Source organism: Phoenix dactylifera, chromosome 15, assembly GCF_051530095.1.
Source record: "Phoenix dactylifera cultivar Ajwa chromosome 15, Ajwa_hap1_PhDact_Kaust_v1.1, whole genome shotgun sequence".
Lineage (NCBI taxonomy): Eukaryota > Viridiplantae > Streptophyta > Magnoliopsida > Arecales > Arecaceae > Phoenix > Phoenix dactylifera.
The window spans coordinates 8,786,569-8,801,840 of NC_143204.1; positions in this window are offsets into that span (position 1 = coordinate 8,786,569).

Consider the following 15,272-nt stretch of genomic DNA (forward strand, 5'->3'; position numbering starts at 1 on the left):
AATCAATTAATCTAGTGAAAACTCCTACTAGGATGGGTCAATCACTCCTAATCCCCTCCTAAGTACACTGAACCTCTCTTCACTTAGGGGTTTTGTGAAAATATCTGCTAATTGATTATCAGTACAAACAAATTGGAGAGTCACATCACCATTCAATACATGATCTCTTATGAAGTAATGTCTTATCTCAATGTGTTTAGTTCTTGAGTGTTGAATTGGATTTTTAGTTAGGTTTATGGCACTTGTATTATCACAATTAATGGAGATTTTATCTTGTTTAATGCCATAATCTTCTAATTGTTGTTTAATCCACAAGATTTGAGCACAACAACTCCCGGCTGCAACATATTCAGCTTCTGCAGTGGATAATGCAACCGAGTTTTGTTTCTTGCTAAACCATGAGATTAGGTTTTTTCCTAGAAATTGACAAGACCCGCTGGTACTTTTTCTATCAAGCTTACATCCAGCGAAGTCTGAATCTGTGTACCCTATTAAGTTTAGGCTAGATTCTTTAGAGTACCACAGCCCTATGTTCTTAGTTCCTATTAAGTATTTAAAGATTCTCTTAACTGCAGCTAGGTGTGATTCTTTAGGATTAGCCTGATATCTAGCACACATGCACACACTAAACATAATATCAGGCCTACTTGCAGTAAGATACAGTAAAGAACCTATCATACCTCTATAAAGTTTTTGATCTACAGATTTACCTGATTCATCTTGGTCTAACTTACATGATGAGCTCATGGGGGTGCTGATTGACTTGTTTCCCTCCATATCAAACTTCTTGAGCATCTCCTTGATATATTTGGCTTGATTGATGAAGATGCCTCCTTCAGATTGTTTGATTTGAAGCCCGAGGAAGTAGTTCAGCTCTCCCATCATGCTCATCTCAAACTCACTCTGCATCAAATCAGCAAATTCCTCGCAGAGGCGATTGTTAGTAGCACCGAAAATGATATCATCAACATAAATCTGTACTAATAACATATCCTTATTTTTCTTTTTCAGAAATAATGTTGTATCTACATTTTCCTTAGAGAATTCATGTTCTAATAGAAATTTACTAAGTCTCTCATACCATGCTCTAGGTGCTTGTTTTAGTCCATAAAGTGCTTTGTTCAGTTTATACACATGATTGGGGTATTGATGATTTTCAAAACCAGGAGGTTGTTCCACATATACCTCCTCATTAATAAACCCATTTAGAAAAGCACTTTTTACATCCATTTGATATAGCTTGAAGTCCTTAGAGCATGCATATGCTAATAATAGTCTAATAGCCTCAAGTCTAGCTACGGGAGCAAAGGTTTCATCAAAGTCTATACCTTCTTCTTGATTATAACCCTTTGCTACTAGTCTAGCCTTATTCCTTATAACAATTCCATTTTCATCTAGCTTATTTTTATATATCCATTTTGTACCTATAATTGGATATTCAGAAGGTCTCTCTACTAGATCCCACACTTTGTTTCTAGTAAATTGGTTTAGTTCTTCTTGCATTGCATTTATCCAATTTACATCATTTTCGGCTTCTTCTATATGTTTGGGCTCAAAGTGTGAAACAAAAGCTAGATGATTATTCAAATTTCTAAGGGATGCTCTAGTCCTAACGGGTTGGGATGGATCATCTAGAATTAGTTCCTTAGGATGCCCATGAGCATACCTCCAAGCTTTAGTTAGCCCATGATCCACTATAGGCTCTTGGTTTGATGATTCTCCTCCAATCAACTTTTGATTATCATCTTGTAATCCCATCTCATCTATCTTTTCTTCAAGTATTTCAATATCATCATCAAAATTAACCTTCTTACTAGATAAGATGTCACTAGAGTCATCAAAAACAACATGTATAGATTCTTCTATAACTAGGGTTCTTTTATTAAAGATTCTATAGGCTTTACTAGTTGTAGAATAACCTAGGAATATTCCTTCATCAGATTTTGGATCAAATTTCCCTAGATTATCTTTCCCATTATTATGTACAAAACACCTACATCCGAAAACATGAAAATAGTTAACCTTTGGTTTTCTGTTTTCCACAGTTCATATGGTGTTTTCTTTATGATGGGTCTTAATAGAACTCTATTTAATACATGGCAAGAAGTATTAATGGCTTCTCCCCAAAAGTACTTAGGGAGGTTACTTTCACATAACATCGTTCTAGCCATTTCCTCTAGGGTTCTATTTTTCCTTTCCACAACTCCATTTTGTTGTGGTGTCCTAGGTGCTGAGAAATTATGGGTTATCCCCTTTTTACTACAAAATTCATCAAATAATTGATTTTCGAATTCGGTACCATGGTCACTTCTAATAGCTATAACTGAGGACTCTCTAGCATTTGTTACTTCCTTATGGAACTTCTTAAACATAAAAAATGCTTGATCCTTATGCGCTAGAAACATGACCCATGTGTACCTAGAGTAATCATCTTCTATAACTAGACCATATTTATTTCCACCTAGGTTTGTTGTTCTAGTTGGACCAAATAGGTCCATGTGTAGTAATTCTAGAGGCCTAGAAGTAGAGACACATTTTATGGATTTAAAAGAGTTTCTAGATTGTTTGCCAAATTGACATGCTTCACATATTTTGTTCTTTTCAAATTTTAATTTTGGCAAACCTATCACGGAGTCTCTTTTAACTAGTTTAGTTATTGTGTCCATGCTTGCATGACCTAACTTACGGTGCCATAACCAACTAGCATCATTTTCTTTAGTTTCATTAACAACTAAACATTGGTTATGTTTTGTAAGGTCTTCTAGATCTACCACATATACATTTCCACGTCTCATCCCTTTAAAAACTAAACTATTATCATTAGGATTTGTTATAATACATAGTGATGGTTGAAACATAACATCATATCCTTTATCACATAATTGACTAATGCTTAACAAGTTATGCTTAAGACCATCAACATATCTAACATTATCTATAAAGGTAGAAGGGGTGATTTGAACTTTACCAATACCAATGATGTGACCTTGGTTGTTGTCTCCAAAAGTCACAGCACCTCCCTTCTTAGCTTCAAGGGTGAAAAATTGATCTTTATCACCCGTCATGTGCCTTGAACAGCCACTATCCAAATACCAGCAGTTTTTTGTTGACCTTGGCTGCAAGACACTCCTACACAAGCAAATCATGTCATCTTAGGTACCCAAGTTTTCTTGGGTCCTTCATGGTTAGTCAAGTTGGTTCCTTTTGGAACCCATACCCTTTTATTTTTTCTTTTAGTTTTACTTTTCCTAAAATTACATGCATTTGCTTTATGTCCTACTATTCCACAACAAAAGCAAGTTATTTTCTTAATTTTAGTTTCCCCAGCTTTAACAAAGAAGTTACTAAGAAGTTTTTGCTTATTCCTTGGTTTATACCCTAAACCCGCTTTATTAAATACGGCTCGTTGATTATTAAGTATCATGTTTAACTTTTTAGAACTATATGTGAATTTTTCAACTAAGGGTTTGTATTTGTTTAGTTCTTTAGTTAATGTCTGATTTTCGGTTTTTAGATCATTTAGCTCTTTAGTTAGATCCTTGTTTAAGACTTGTTTATGGTTTTTGAGATCTGAAAATTCCTTTGTTAGTTTCTCAATATCTTTCGTTAAGGTGTTAGTCTTCTTAATTAGGAGTTGGTTGCTTGTCTTAAGTTCTAGATTTTCTTTGGTGAGATTATCTTTATCCTTAATTAATGAATCATGCTTATGAATATAACTTTGGTTAGTTACTTTTAGTTCTCTGTTTTTAACATTTATATTCTTATACTCAATCATTAATTCATTGAACGCATCATAAAGTTCATCAAATGTAAAATCAAAATGCGTATCGAAAATTACCTCATTTTCGTTGGCCATGAAACAGAAATTGGCCTTCTCTTCTTGTTCTTCATCCGATGATGAAGATGATGCGTCGGAGTCCGATAGGGTGGTGACAAGTGCCTTCTTCTTCTTGTACTTACTCCCCTTCTTCAGTAAGGGGCACTCTGCTCTTATGTGTCCCGGCTTCTTGCACTCGTAACACCCAATCCCCTCATTTTCCCTTTCCTTACCTTTGTCTCTGCGGTAGGAATTTGAGGGACCTCTCCTTTGATGATACGTCTTCTTGTGGTTGATAAACTTCTTGAACTTGCGCACAAGAAGTGCCTCACCACCATCTTCCTCATCTTCTTCCTCTTCACTGCTGCTGCTGCAAGACAGGTCCTTGTTAGAAGAAGTAGATTTTAAAGCTATTACCTTTTTCTTATGGGAGGACTCTTCCTCGTTGTGTTGTTTCATGGTAAGCTCATGCGTCATCAGGGATCCAAGGAGCTCTTCAAGTTGAAGCTTGTTCAAGTCTTTAGCTTCTTGGATCGCCGTCACCTTGGCTTCCCACGACCTTGGTAGACACCGAAGGATTTTCCTGACAAGTTCACTGTTAGTATAGTTCTTGCCAAGGCTTTTTAGGCCATTGACAATATCAATAAACCTAGTGAACATGCTTGTGATTGTTTCATTTGAATCCATTTTAAATAGTTCATATTTATGAACCAAGATGTTTATTTTGGATTTCTTGACTTGATTCGTGCCCTCATGGGTCACTTCAAGTCTGTTCCAAATTTCTTTTGCAGAATTACAAGTTGAAACTCTATTGAATTCATTACGGTCTAAGGCACAATAAAACACATTCATTGCTTTAGAGTTTAGTTGTGCCTTCCTCATGTCATGTTCATCCCAATCCGTTTCTAGTTTGGGTACCTTAACACCCTCTACATATGTGGATGGGATGTATGGGCCATTCACTACAATGGTCCACATCTCATAGTCTTGGGCTTGGATGAATATTCTCGTCCTAGCCTTCCAGTATGAGTAGTCGGATCCATTGAAGAAAGGAGGTCTTTGGGTGGACTGACCCTCAATGTGAGAAGATCCAAATGGGGTTGTCATTTTGATCTTTTAACTCTTGAGTGGAAGAGTTTTTGGCTCTGATACCACTTGTTGCCCAGATAGACAACCCAAGAGGAGGGGGTGAATTGGGTTTTTAAATTAACTTAGCTAATTAAAACTTTGTGGATGATTAACTAAATACTATAGCCAGTTATTTAATTGAAGCTAAGTGCTGTGAGTAATGTGTGGGGAAGAAGATGAGAGACAATGCACTACAAACACAAAGTTTTATAGTGGTTCGGAGCTAACCCTTGCTCCTACGTCCACTCCCCAAGTCTCACTTGGGAATTTCACTATAACCCCCTTGGATTACAGCCGGTTGTTTTGCAAGCTCACAACCGAACTTGTTGTTTTACGAGCTCACAACGAACTCGGTCGGTTTTCCCAGGCTCACCGACTAGAACCAACCCCGATTGTTTTTCCGGGCTCACAATCAAACCCTTACACTCGTTGGTTTTAAACCGGCTCACCAACCAACCTTAATCCCCTTGATTCAATCCCCCGATTGAATCAAGTAAATACACGAGATAGAAGAAAACAGAAAATAGCTTCTTAAAAAGCAGATTTAAAACAATATAATCGTAAAGGAGTTAGAAGCCCTCAAACGCTTTTAAGATGGTGAAGAGGTGTGGCTTCTGGAACTTCGGTCTCCTCTTGAAAGAGTGATCGACTTGAAAGCAGGAGGAGGAAGCTTTGAATGCTGGGAAGATGTTGGTGGAGCAGTAAATGCAGATCTTCCCTTTTTCTCGTTGAAGAGCACTTAGAGAGCTTGAAGACTTGAATGCTAGGAGTGGAATGTGTGTTCTCTACCTTGCTACAGTCTTCTGTGGCTATTTAAGCCAACCCCCACGGAAACTAGCCATTACTCTGCTTTTTCTGGCCGTTCTGCACACTCCGCGCAGCCTGACAATGTGACCGTTGGTGGGTTGGAGTCGACTCGCGCGATCAGGAGTCGACTCGGCTGTAGCAGGAGTCGACTCGAGCTTTTCCGGAGTCGACTCGGCAACTGTTCCCAGTTTGAATTAAAGTTGCCGTCTTGACTGGGAGTCGACTCGTCTTGACCCGGAGTCGACTCGCCAACTTCTGGCGCTGACCTGGCAATTTTGGAGTCGGCTCATCCTCCGTAGTCCGTGGATCCAAATTTGAATTTTGTCCACTCGAGTCGACTCGACTGTCCTGGGAGTCGACTCGAATCTCAGAGCCCGAACTCTCGATTCTCTGTCTTTTGGCTCATCCAGTCTTGGAGTCGACTCGAACTTCCTTGGAGTCGACTCGGCTCTCAGTTTTCGAAAGTTGGTCTTCTGCCTTTTGTCGTGAAGCTTGTCTTGGAGTCGACTCGAGCTGTCTGGGAGTCGACTCGAATCTCAGAGGCAGTAACATGGTCTTCTGTCTGTCGATGGTCGCACAGTCTCGGAGTCGACTCGCGTACTGCGGGAGTCGACTCGAATCTCAGAGTCCATAAAACGCTCTCTGACTTTTTCTTTATGTACCGCTGGGAGTCGACTCGCGTTCCACTGGAGTCGACTCGAATCTCAGAGTCCATAAAACGCTCTCTGACTTTTTCTGTGTGTACCGCTGGGAGTCGACTCGCGTTCCACTGGAGTCGACTCGAATCTCAGACCTGAAAAACTGCTCTTCTGTCCTTCTGTCTGTTTTCAGTCGGAGTCGACTCGTACTGATCAGGAGTCGACTCGAGCTCGTGCCAGTGACCTTGATACGCTTGGAGTCGACTCGTGAAACTCGGGAGTCGACTCGTATCTCAGACATTGGTTCATGCAGACTTCTTAACTTATCCAAAATGCTATGAACCAAGTCTAGAGACACTTGGACAAGATTTTCACTGAAACACTCAATTGAATTCATTAGTAATCACAAGATATACTCCAATGCTTTGAGCTCATCAAAATCAAACGGGGTTTTAATCGATCACTCCACATAAGGATCTTTCAATTTTTCTTCTATATTATAAAGGTCCACTTCCTCCTTTAGAAAGTTTAATTGATTTTCCTTTTTCATAAGGATGTCCTTGATTTCATTTATCATTTTAGTGTGCGGGTCTGTTATAAATGGAAATATTAGCTTCTTTCCTTGGTTTTCTGCATAGATTCCAGTGTTATCTATTTTAATGATTGGCATGATATCATTAAGGAAAGGAGTTCCTAGAATGATATCTTGTGTTAAGTTTTTTATTAAAATAAAAGATGTTTCAATACAAACATCTTGATTGCAAATGTGTGCTTTTGGTATTTTATATTTAATTGATAACTTATTTCCTCCAGCTGCAGTGAGTGTCTGTACTGTTTTTTGAAAATAAGTTGTTGGGATAAGTCCTTCTTGGATGCAGTTCATATCTGCACCACTATCTATTAATGCCTTAGCATTTTCTAATACAAAATCCTTATTGATTACTAAGTTTATCTTTATATACCATTTTTGGTATGTTATTTGATTCAATATGTTTAAGTATTCAGAAAGATCATTTGGTTCCTGAGTTTCTGGAAAAGATACCTGAGTCTCTTTTCTTGCATTTTCTAGGCTAGATATTCTAACATTGAATTCCTTATTTTCATGTTTTAACATAGATATTTCTATTTTTAATTGGTTTATCTCATATTTCAAGTCTTGTAAGGAAGCAGGTTTTTCTTTTATTCTAGAATGATTAAATCTATTCATTACTTCCTGAAATTGATATCCTTTATTGGGTAATATCAACTTTGATGATTCCCTGTTATTTGGGTTCTTTTCTATTAAAAATTCTAGTAGCTGTCTTTTAACATTATGATCAGTAACCTGATCTATGATCTTTAATATTTCCTCCTGACTATTTGTCAGTACATTTAATGATTTCATTCCCACCAAAGATTTCCAATAATCTTTGTTATATTGAACTATATTACATTGACATTCTTTTCCTGATTTTATTTGTTCTTCTGCTGATGAAGATATAACTTCATTGATCTCATCTTCCGATGAACTTGAATAGTTACTATCTTCTTCTGAAGATGAATTTATCATGAGTTTCATTAACTGATTTTTCAGATTTTCATCTACTTCTAAGGAATCAATTTTCCTTCTCATTGAACATCGATTAGCATAATGTCCAAATCTACCACACCTATAACATTTAGGATCTTCTTTAATAATCCTTTTTTTCTTCTTTTTCTTAACAGCCTGTTTTTCTTGCTGTTGTTGCTTTTTCTTAAAGTACCTTCTTTGTTTATATGCTTTATACTCTTTACGAGGTGTTTTATGTACATATTTTTTGTACTTTCTTTTCTTTTTCTTAGATCCTTCTGGTTTTTCTTGCATGTCATATGCAAACTGGTGACAGAAATCACCTAATTGGTGTTTTTCTGTTTGTGATTGTTTCTTAATTTGTTTTTTAAGCTTTAGATCATTGCATATATTTAAACCTTCTTGAACACATACTCCTATGATCTGTCCATAAGTGTAGTGGTCATAGTTGATGTTTATTCCACCTTGTCTATCTCTTAAAGTCTTTTTGACTCTTGCAGCAAATAAATATGGTAATCCATCTATAAATTTAGATTTCCATAATTCAGTATTAGGATCACCTACTTGGAATACTCTAGTCATAAAGGTATCTTTATACCATCTAAAATGTGTTAAAGTTGGACATTTTAGGTTAAGTAATAGAGTTCTCATTAAATCTCCATCTTTTAATTCTAGTCCTACAAAGTGTTGGATTATGGTAACACACAGTGTATATACTGCATCTTGTTCAGTGTCTATTCCTGGAGTGCCACTGCTAGTTGGCCTATCTGGCTCTACTTTTATAGTTTTTATATGTCCCAAAATTTCATTCTTTTGGTTTTCATTTAAATATCCCTGCCACCATCCTTTTAACTGACCTATAAACCCTGCTATTATAAATTTAACAATTTCATGATCAGTGTTTCCATTTTGCTGGCAGATTGTTGAATACATCATTATTCTATGTATTACATCTAAGATTTGTTTATCAGACATTCCATCTATGTTCCATTCATAGATGTGTTTTCCAGAATAAGAATTCTGATATGGTTCTCTTTCTTCATGTAGTACATCTAATGGAGAAGGCCTTTTATAGTAATATTTTTCTAGTGGTCTAGGCTCATACTTAATAGGATTAACATTTAATTCATTCATTTATTCTTCAAATTTTTCTAAGTCTAGAATATTTTCTTCTGATAATTCTTCATCTGAATTTATTTGAAGATTTTGTTCAATCATATTGCATAAGTCTTCCGAACTACTTTCATTTGTCTGTTCGCTATCAGGGTTAGTCCTAGAATTTCTATTGACTACTCCTATGTGAAATCCTTTTAGTCTTTCTTCAAGGACTTTGATAAATTCTGCATTTGGTTTTTGTAATTTAAAGTTTTTTACTTCTGGTGGAGGCTGAATAACCGGAGTCATTGGTTCCTTATTTTTCTCAGGGTTTTCCTTTAATTTTTTTAGAATCTGGATGTCTCTTTCCATATTCTTTTGTATTTCATTTAATTTTTTCTCTAGCTGCAATAATTCTGTTCCTATGCAATGTAAATATGCATTTGTATAATTTTGTGCTCTAATAAGAGTATTTAATTCTCTTATTGTGACATGTGAATGTTCCATCTTACTTAAGTTGGAATAAGCCATTGCTTCAGTTGATTGAAGTTTTAACATTTGTTGCGGAGGAAAAGGTGAATTTATTATTTCATCCTGTATAGTTGTCCATGTTTTCTGGAGAACCGCAATTTCTTGGTTTTTCTCATTTGCATAAAATTTTAAAAACCAAGGGGTAAAATATTCTATCTTTTGATAGTATTCCAATTCCTCATAATATTTATTTTTGTAATATACTAATTCTAATGGAGAAAATTTTCCCAAATACCATACTCTAAATAGTTTATTTCTTTCTGACTGAAACTCTTCATTGAGTTTTCTTCTCATATAACTTCCTTGGGTGTAATCCATTAAATATGAAAACTCATTTCTGATCGAGTAGGAGATTCCTTACTCTTATAGATTCCATAAGGAATACTATTCTTACTTATATTTATTTCTTCTACTACATTTGTTTCATCAATTTTTGTTTTAGAAGTTGAAGGTCTTGTATATCCATCAAAACTTCTACTTGACATTGATCTTCCTATCTCAGGAAGTTTTACTTTTCTCTTGGAGTTATCAAACATGATCTCTACCGACCCATCTGTCATTTGTATGATTTGGTCTATATTTTCATTTATCACTGGTTGAGTTGGAATTACTTCTTCCAATGACCAGGATTCTGGAAAGTTTATTTCATTCCATGAGATTAACCTATTTGTGGCTATCCTAGTTGTTTGTAGGTTTGTATAGACTAGAGTCGTATGGCCCTTTTGAGTATCTATTATACTTTTGGGTGCTAAGGTGTTTAATACTTTAAAATGAAGTCTATAGCTTATTGCTATCACTTCAGACCCTGGAATAAAATTATAACCAGATGTCAGTATATTTAATTTTAGAGCTTCATAAAGATTTTGATCTGTCAAAGATAGACTAAGGTTGGGGACACAGTTAAAGTATACTGGTCCATGGCACAGACTAGTTTCTACTACTGCCGCCAAAGATTCTTTAAATAAATTACATCTTCCATCTCTGATAGTTGACATTAAACTAGTATTATTTCCTAATAAGGTTAACGGTTTAAAAGCTACTTGAATCATTCCTATATGTAGGAATTGGTACTTTTTCTTGTATTTTTCAATATCCTCTTTCCTTAATAATTTAAGGGTTTGAGGTGTTCCATCTGTCTGGAACGTTTGTTCAATCGTTTTTATTATCATTTTTGAACTAAAATCCCACATACCTATATGATAAATTTCATTAGGTGATACTTTTGGAATTGTCCAATTATTAATATCATCCATTGATTTTGGATATTCAATTAGCTGAGCATTTTTCACAAGATGATTATCTTGTTTATGTATGGAAGGGGTTTCCATAATTTTAGCAGAATGGCAGATAGGAGATATGGATTATAATATTATTGATCTTAGATCTCTTTATCTTATGCTTTCTTCTATAATCATTAGACTTTGAATTATTTATCCTATCACAGGACTTTGTCTTCTAAATCTTATCAATCTTGCTAAGTTTCATACCATATCTGAGTTTTGGTCTATAAGTCCCTCACGGATGCGGCCTAAACACCCTAACTCGCCATCCCGGCATCAACGGGTACAAATGGCCTTCCTACGGACCATCACTCAACTATGATATTAACCCAGCATGAGACTAGATTATAAGACATGTGAAATAACTAAAGTCTAATAATTATGGAAAAGCATATGATAAAGAGTTCTAGGGTCTGAATATTATACCTCCATATGCTCCTTCCACCAACAGCTTAGCCAGCCATTCTGGCTATGCTCAGTTCCCTACCTAAGTAAGGTTGGCTTACCGAGACTTTTCTCCGGCGCTTATGTCTCGGCCTATTACCCTTACTATAGATAGTTGCCTTCAGATTACCGACCCGAGGTACTACCAGTAGCCTCCCTCTTGGGTTCGGGGCTAATGAACTGAGAATGCCAACTTGGCTCTGATACCACTACCTCTATCTCATGATAGAGGTAATAGGCCGAGACATAAGGGTAATACCGGGGAAAAGGCCGAGACATAAGCGCCGGGGAAAAGTCTCGGTAAGCCAACCTTACTTAGGTAGGGAACTGAGCATAGCCAGAATGGCTGGCTAAGCTGTTGGTGAAAGGAGCATATGGAGGTATAATATTCAGACCCTAGAACTCTTTATCATATGCTTTTCCATAATTATTAGACTTTTGTTATTTCACATGTCTTATAATCTAGTCTCATGCTGGGTTAATATCATAGTTGAGTGATGGTCTAATCATTTACAGCTTCCTAATATCATACTTCCCTCCTAAAGGCTTCTGGCCTAATCATTTATGTTGCGGAGCTAACAAGAAATCAAAGATAACTGTTAAAGAAATTTACAGCTTCCTAATGGATCATAGAAGTGAAGGACAGCCCGATTTCAAGTGGATTTGGAAGACATCAATGTCCCCCAAAGTTGACATCTTCTGGTGAATTTCCTTCTCACTTTCTACCATACCAATACTCTATTTCAATACTCCTCTCAGTTTCGCCTCTTGTTTCTACTATACCGACTTTTCTTTTGGAGAAGGATACATATATGATGCATCGGGGGTTCATTTGCTCCAGTGCTTGGATGTTGTGGAATGCTTGCAGTGGGTGATTGTTCCAAAACAATGACTCTTATTATGATGACATTGTTTCTAAAACTGCTAGAGCTGCAATTTGATACCATCAGGCTCTTTCATCACAGGAGTTTTTATTGATCTAAGGATCAATAATTTAATATTTGTCAGGTTCTATAAGTGAAGAACCAAACCCACTTGATGAAACATCCTTCCTCTATTCACTCCAAAGGAACGCATGTTTTCAATAGCTTATGATCTATGCCATCTAGATTCATCTTCTACTAGAATAATGAAAATGCTTATGATAGCAAAAATCTGTTGCATCCTATTTAGAACTTTAGAGGCAATTATTGGCTTTAACATCGTTGTTTGCAATGCATGCGCGTGAAGTGTTTGGTAAAATGCCCCCAAGAAAGGATACAATAGCTTCGGATACAAAAAAACTTGGCTTTCTCTTTTCCCTTCTCTTTTTATTTTATTTTCTCTCGTCTTTCTATCTTTTGGCTCTGGCTGAAGAATAAATTACCCTCTAGAATATAGAGGGCATTTTGGTCTTTCTTCATATTTTATTAACAGTGTCAGTATTCAGATGGATGGCTGGCTTCAAAGCCTTTCTCATTGTATAGAGAAGAGAAGTGAAAGGATCAGGTTTGAGTCCTTCATAATATTAGTTCATCATGAAAATAACTTGGCCCCTCAGATTATAAGATATTAAAAGTTTGATTATAAGAGAGCATCACTTAATACGTCTACTTTATTTTCTTGCTATTTGCCTTTAAACTACTTTCTTGCTTCATTACAAATATCTCAAGGGATTAACTTCCTTTTACTGCAACAAGGATCGTGATACTTGTATAGATTTGACTAGTACATGTTAAGACATACTCCATTTTTTCCCTCTTTCTTACCTGATTTTTTTTCTTCTTTCTCTTTTCTTTTTTTTCCCCTTTTTGGAGAAACAAGGCAAGGATATCACCTTCTGAATGTGAACCTGCAAGCTCTCCCCAATGCATGAACTCAGAAGTATGGTGCCAGCAGATATTCATATCACTAGTTCAACTTCTTCTACTCTTCACTAATATCAATTTTGTGTGATATTGATCTATTACTACGTAGCCAAAATCTGAAAGACCAATTCAATGGCTCAATTTGTAGTCTTGCATTGACGTCCTCTATAGTGGTCTTTCTTTCCCTTCCAGCATTTCCATTTTCATCTTTAATTCTCTGCCTGGACTTTATGTAAATAAAAAACATCAGAATGTCATTTATATTCAGCTTCCTTAGTTAATTTTTAATAAACTTAATTTTGAGAACAACCGTATGGGCAATTCAACTAACAAATCTTGGCCAATACTACAACTTTGATTAACACGAGTTTATTGTAGTCCAGTTGTAATCTCCAAAATATTCTTGTATATTACATCATTGTGTTCAAATGACCTGACATGCATGGCTTCATTGCTTGTGTCAATGTAAGGATGCTTTATTTAGTTCCATCCAAGGTTTTGAGCTTGCCTCATTTCAACTGAATCTAATAAAAAGACTAAAGGTTGAGCGCATAATAGAACAAAATATAGAATATTGATAACAGATATTAATCATGAAGGATTTTTATATATTATGTAATGAGGGGCTAGGTTCCATTAATGTTGTCATTCTGTATCCAATAAAAAGCTGGTAAACTTTGTGGAGACTATATATTGTAAACAAGAGAGCTTAGACTACCCAGACACTTCTGAACCTATATTTAAGTTGCTGTAACCTGAAACGCCCATAGAACTGCATTCCACATCCTCTGTATTCTTTGTCCTCATGCCAAATTACATTGGTGCTTGGATCAACAAACATATAGCTCCATCTAGCTACTCAGTTTAATATTATTCAAGATGAACATCTCTTATATGCAAATTTGAAACAGTTGTATTTTTAAATGCACCTGTGTCTCGATACATTGCCACAAACTGATTCTACTTGGTTGCCATTTTATATGGCAGTGATGATGTTGCTTTTGCATCGAAGAATTGGCCAGAAGTCCCATGGTTGTTTAAGCATCTGTAATTGCCAGCACGGTGGAATGAAGTTGCATTCTTGAACTCCTTTTACATTTTCAGAACATTCACAAGGTTGGGGTGATCTCATGGCGAGTTAATGTTGCTCTGTTTTACTTGGTATATAATGTTAATATAGGAGGCTTGAGACTTTGTTCGTTACTGATACTGATTCCAGTGGCAAAATGATTTTATGCAAGCAAGAGCATTTACTCTCTCTCTCTCCCCCCCCCCCCCCCCCCCCCCCACCTCAAAATGAAAAAGAAAAAGGAAGCGTTTAGTGAACTAAAACAAATCAGTTCTCATATTCTTTGCTGCAGGCATGGCCGAAAGATGGAGTTCACATCAGATCAGTGCTGGATTGAGGTGACATTGATGGCACATTGTTTACCTGGATTTGTAAAATCCTACTTGCTAGAAACTGTTGCAACTTTTTGCTAATTGCCGTGCCATTCCCAGTTGATGCACGTAGTATCTACTCACCCACATGCTCAATGAAGCCAATCTGCTGGATTTTCACGAAAAATAGAATTCTTGTTTTCCTCTAGACACTTGGTTGGGTTTCGAGAGACATCAAATTTGCCCTTGGGTGTATATATATATTTATAGAAGGTAGTTGTGAGTTTCCATGTTGGCACATGTTTACTCTTACATCCATTGTACATTGGAGAGATTGGATCCTTATAAAGGACAAAGGAACTAAAATAACACCTTAAAGCTGGTCTTCTTAGGTAAGGCCCTCAAATTGTCATAAATGCTATCAAAGTAGACTCGATTAATAGCCTTTGTATGACTAAGAGACATTGCAATACAAATCTTTTTGGATTGACCAAGGATCATTCATAATGCTTATGACTGTAATTGATTGGATTTAGCTCGTAACTTAATGAGAATGCCAAAGTTTAAAAGCTGAATATGTATGAGAACCCATGCAAGGCATGTACTTAATCCTAGATGGATTATATGTTGACAAAATCATATATATTTGTACAAAAATAAAAAATCTAATAATACCTTATGGCTAATTTTTTAGTAAAATCATCATACTTTATTAAAAAGCAATTAAAGTTAAGAAATTTCAATTCCTAAAAAATA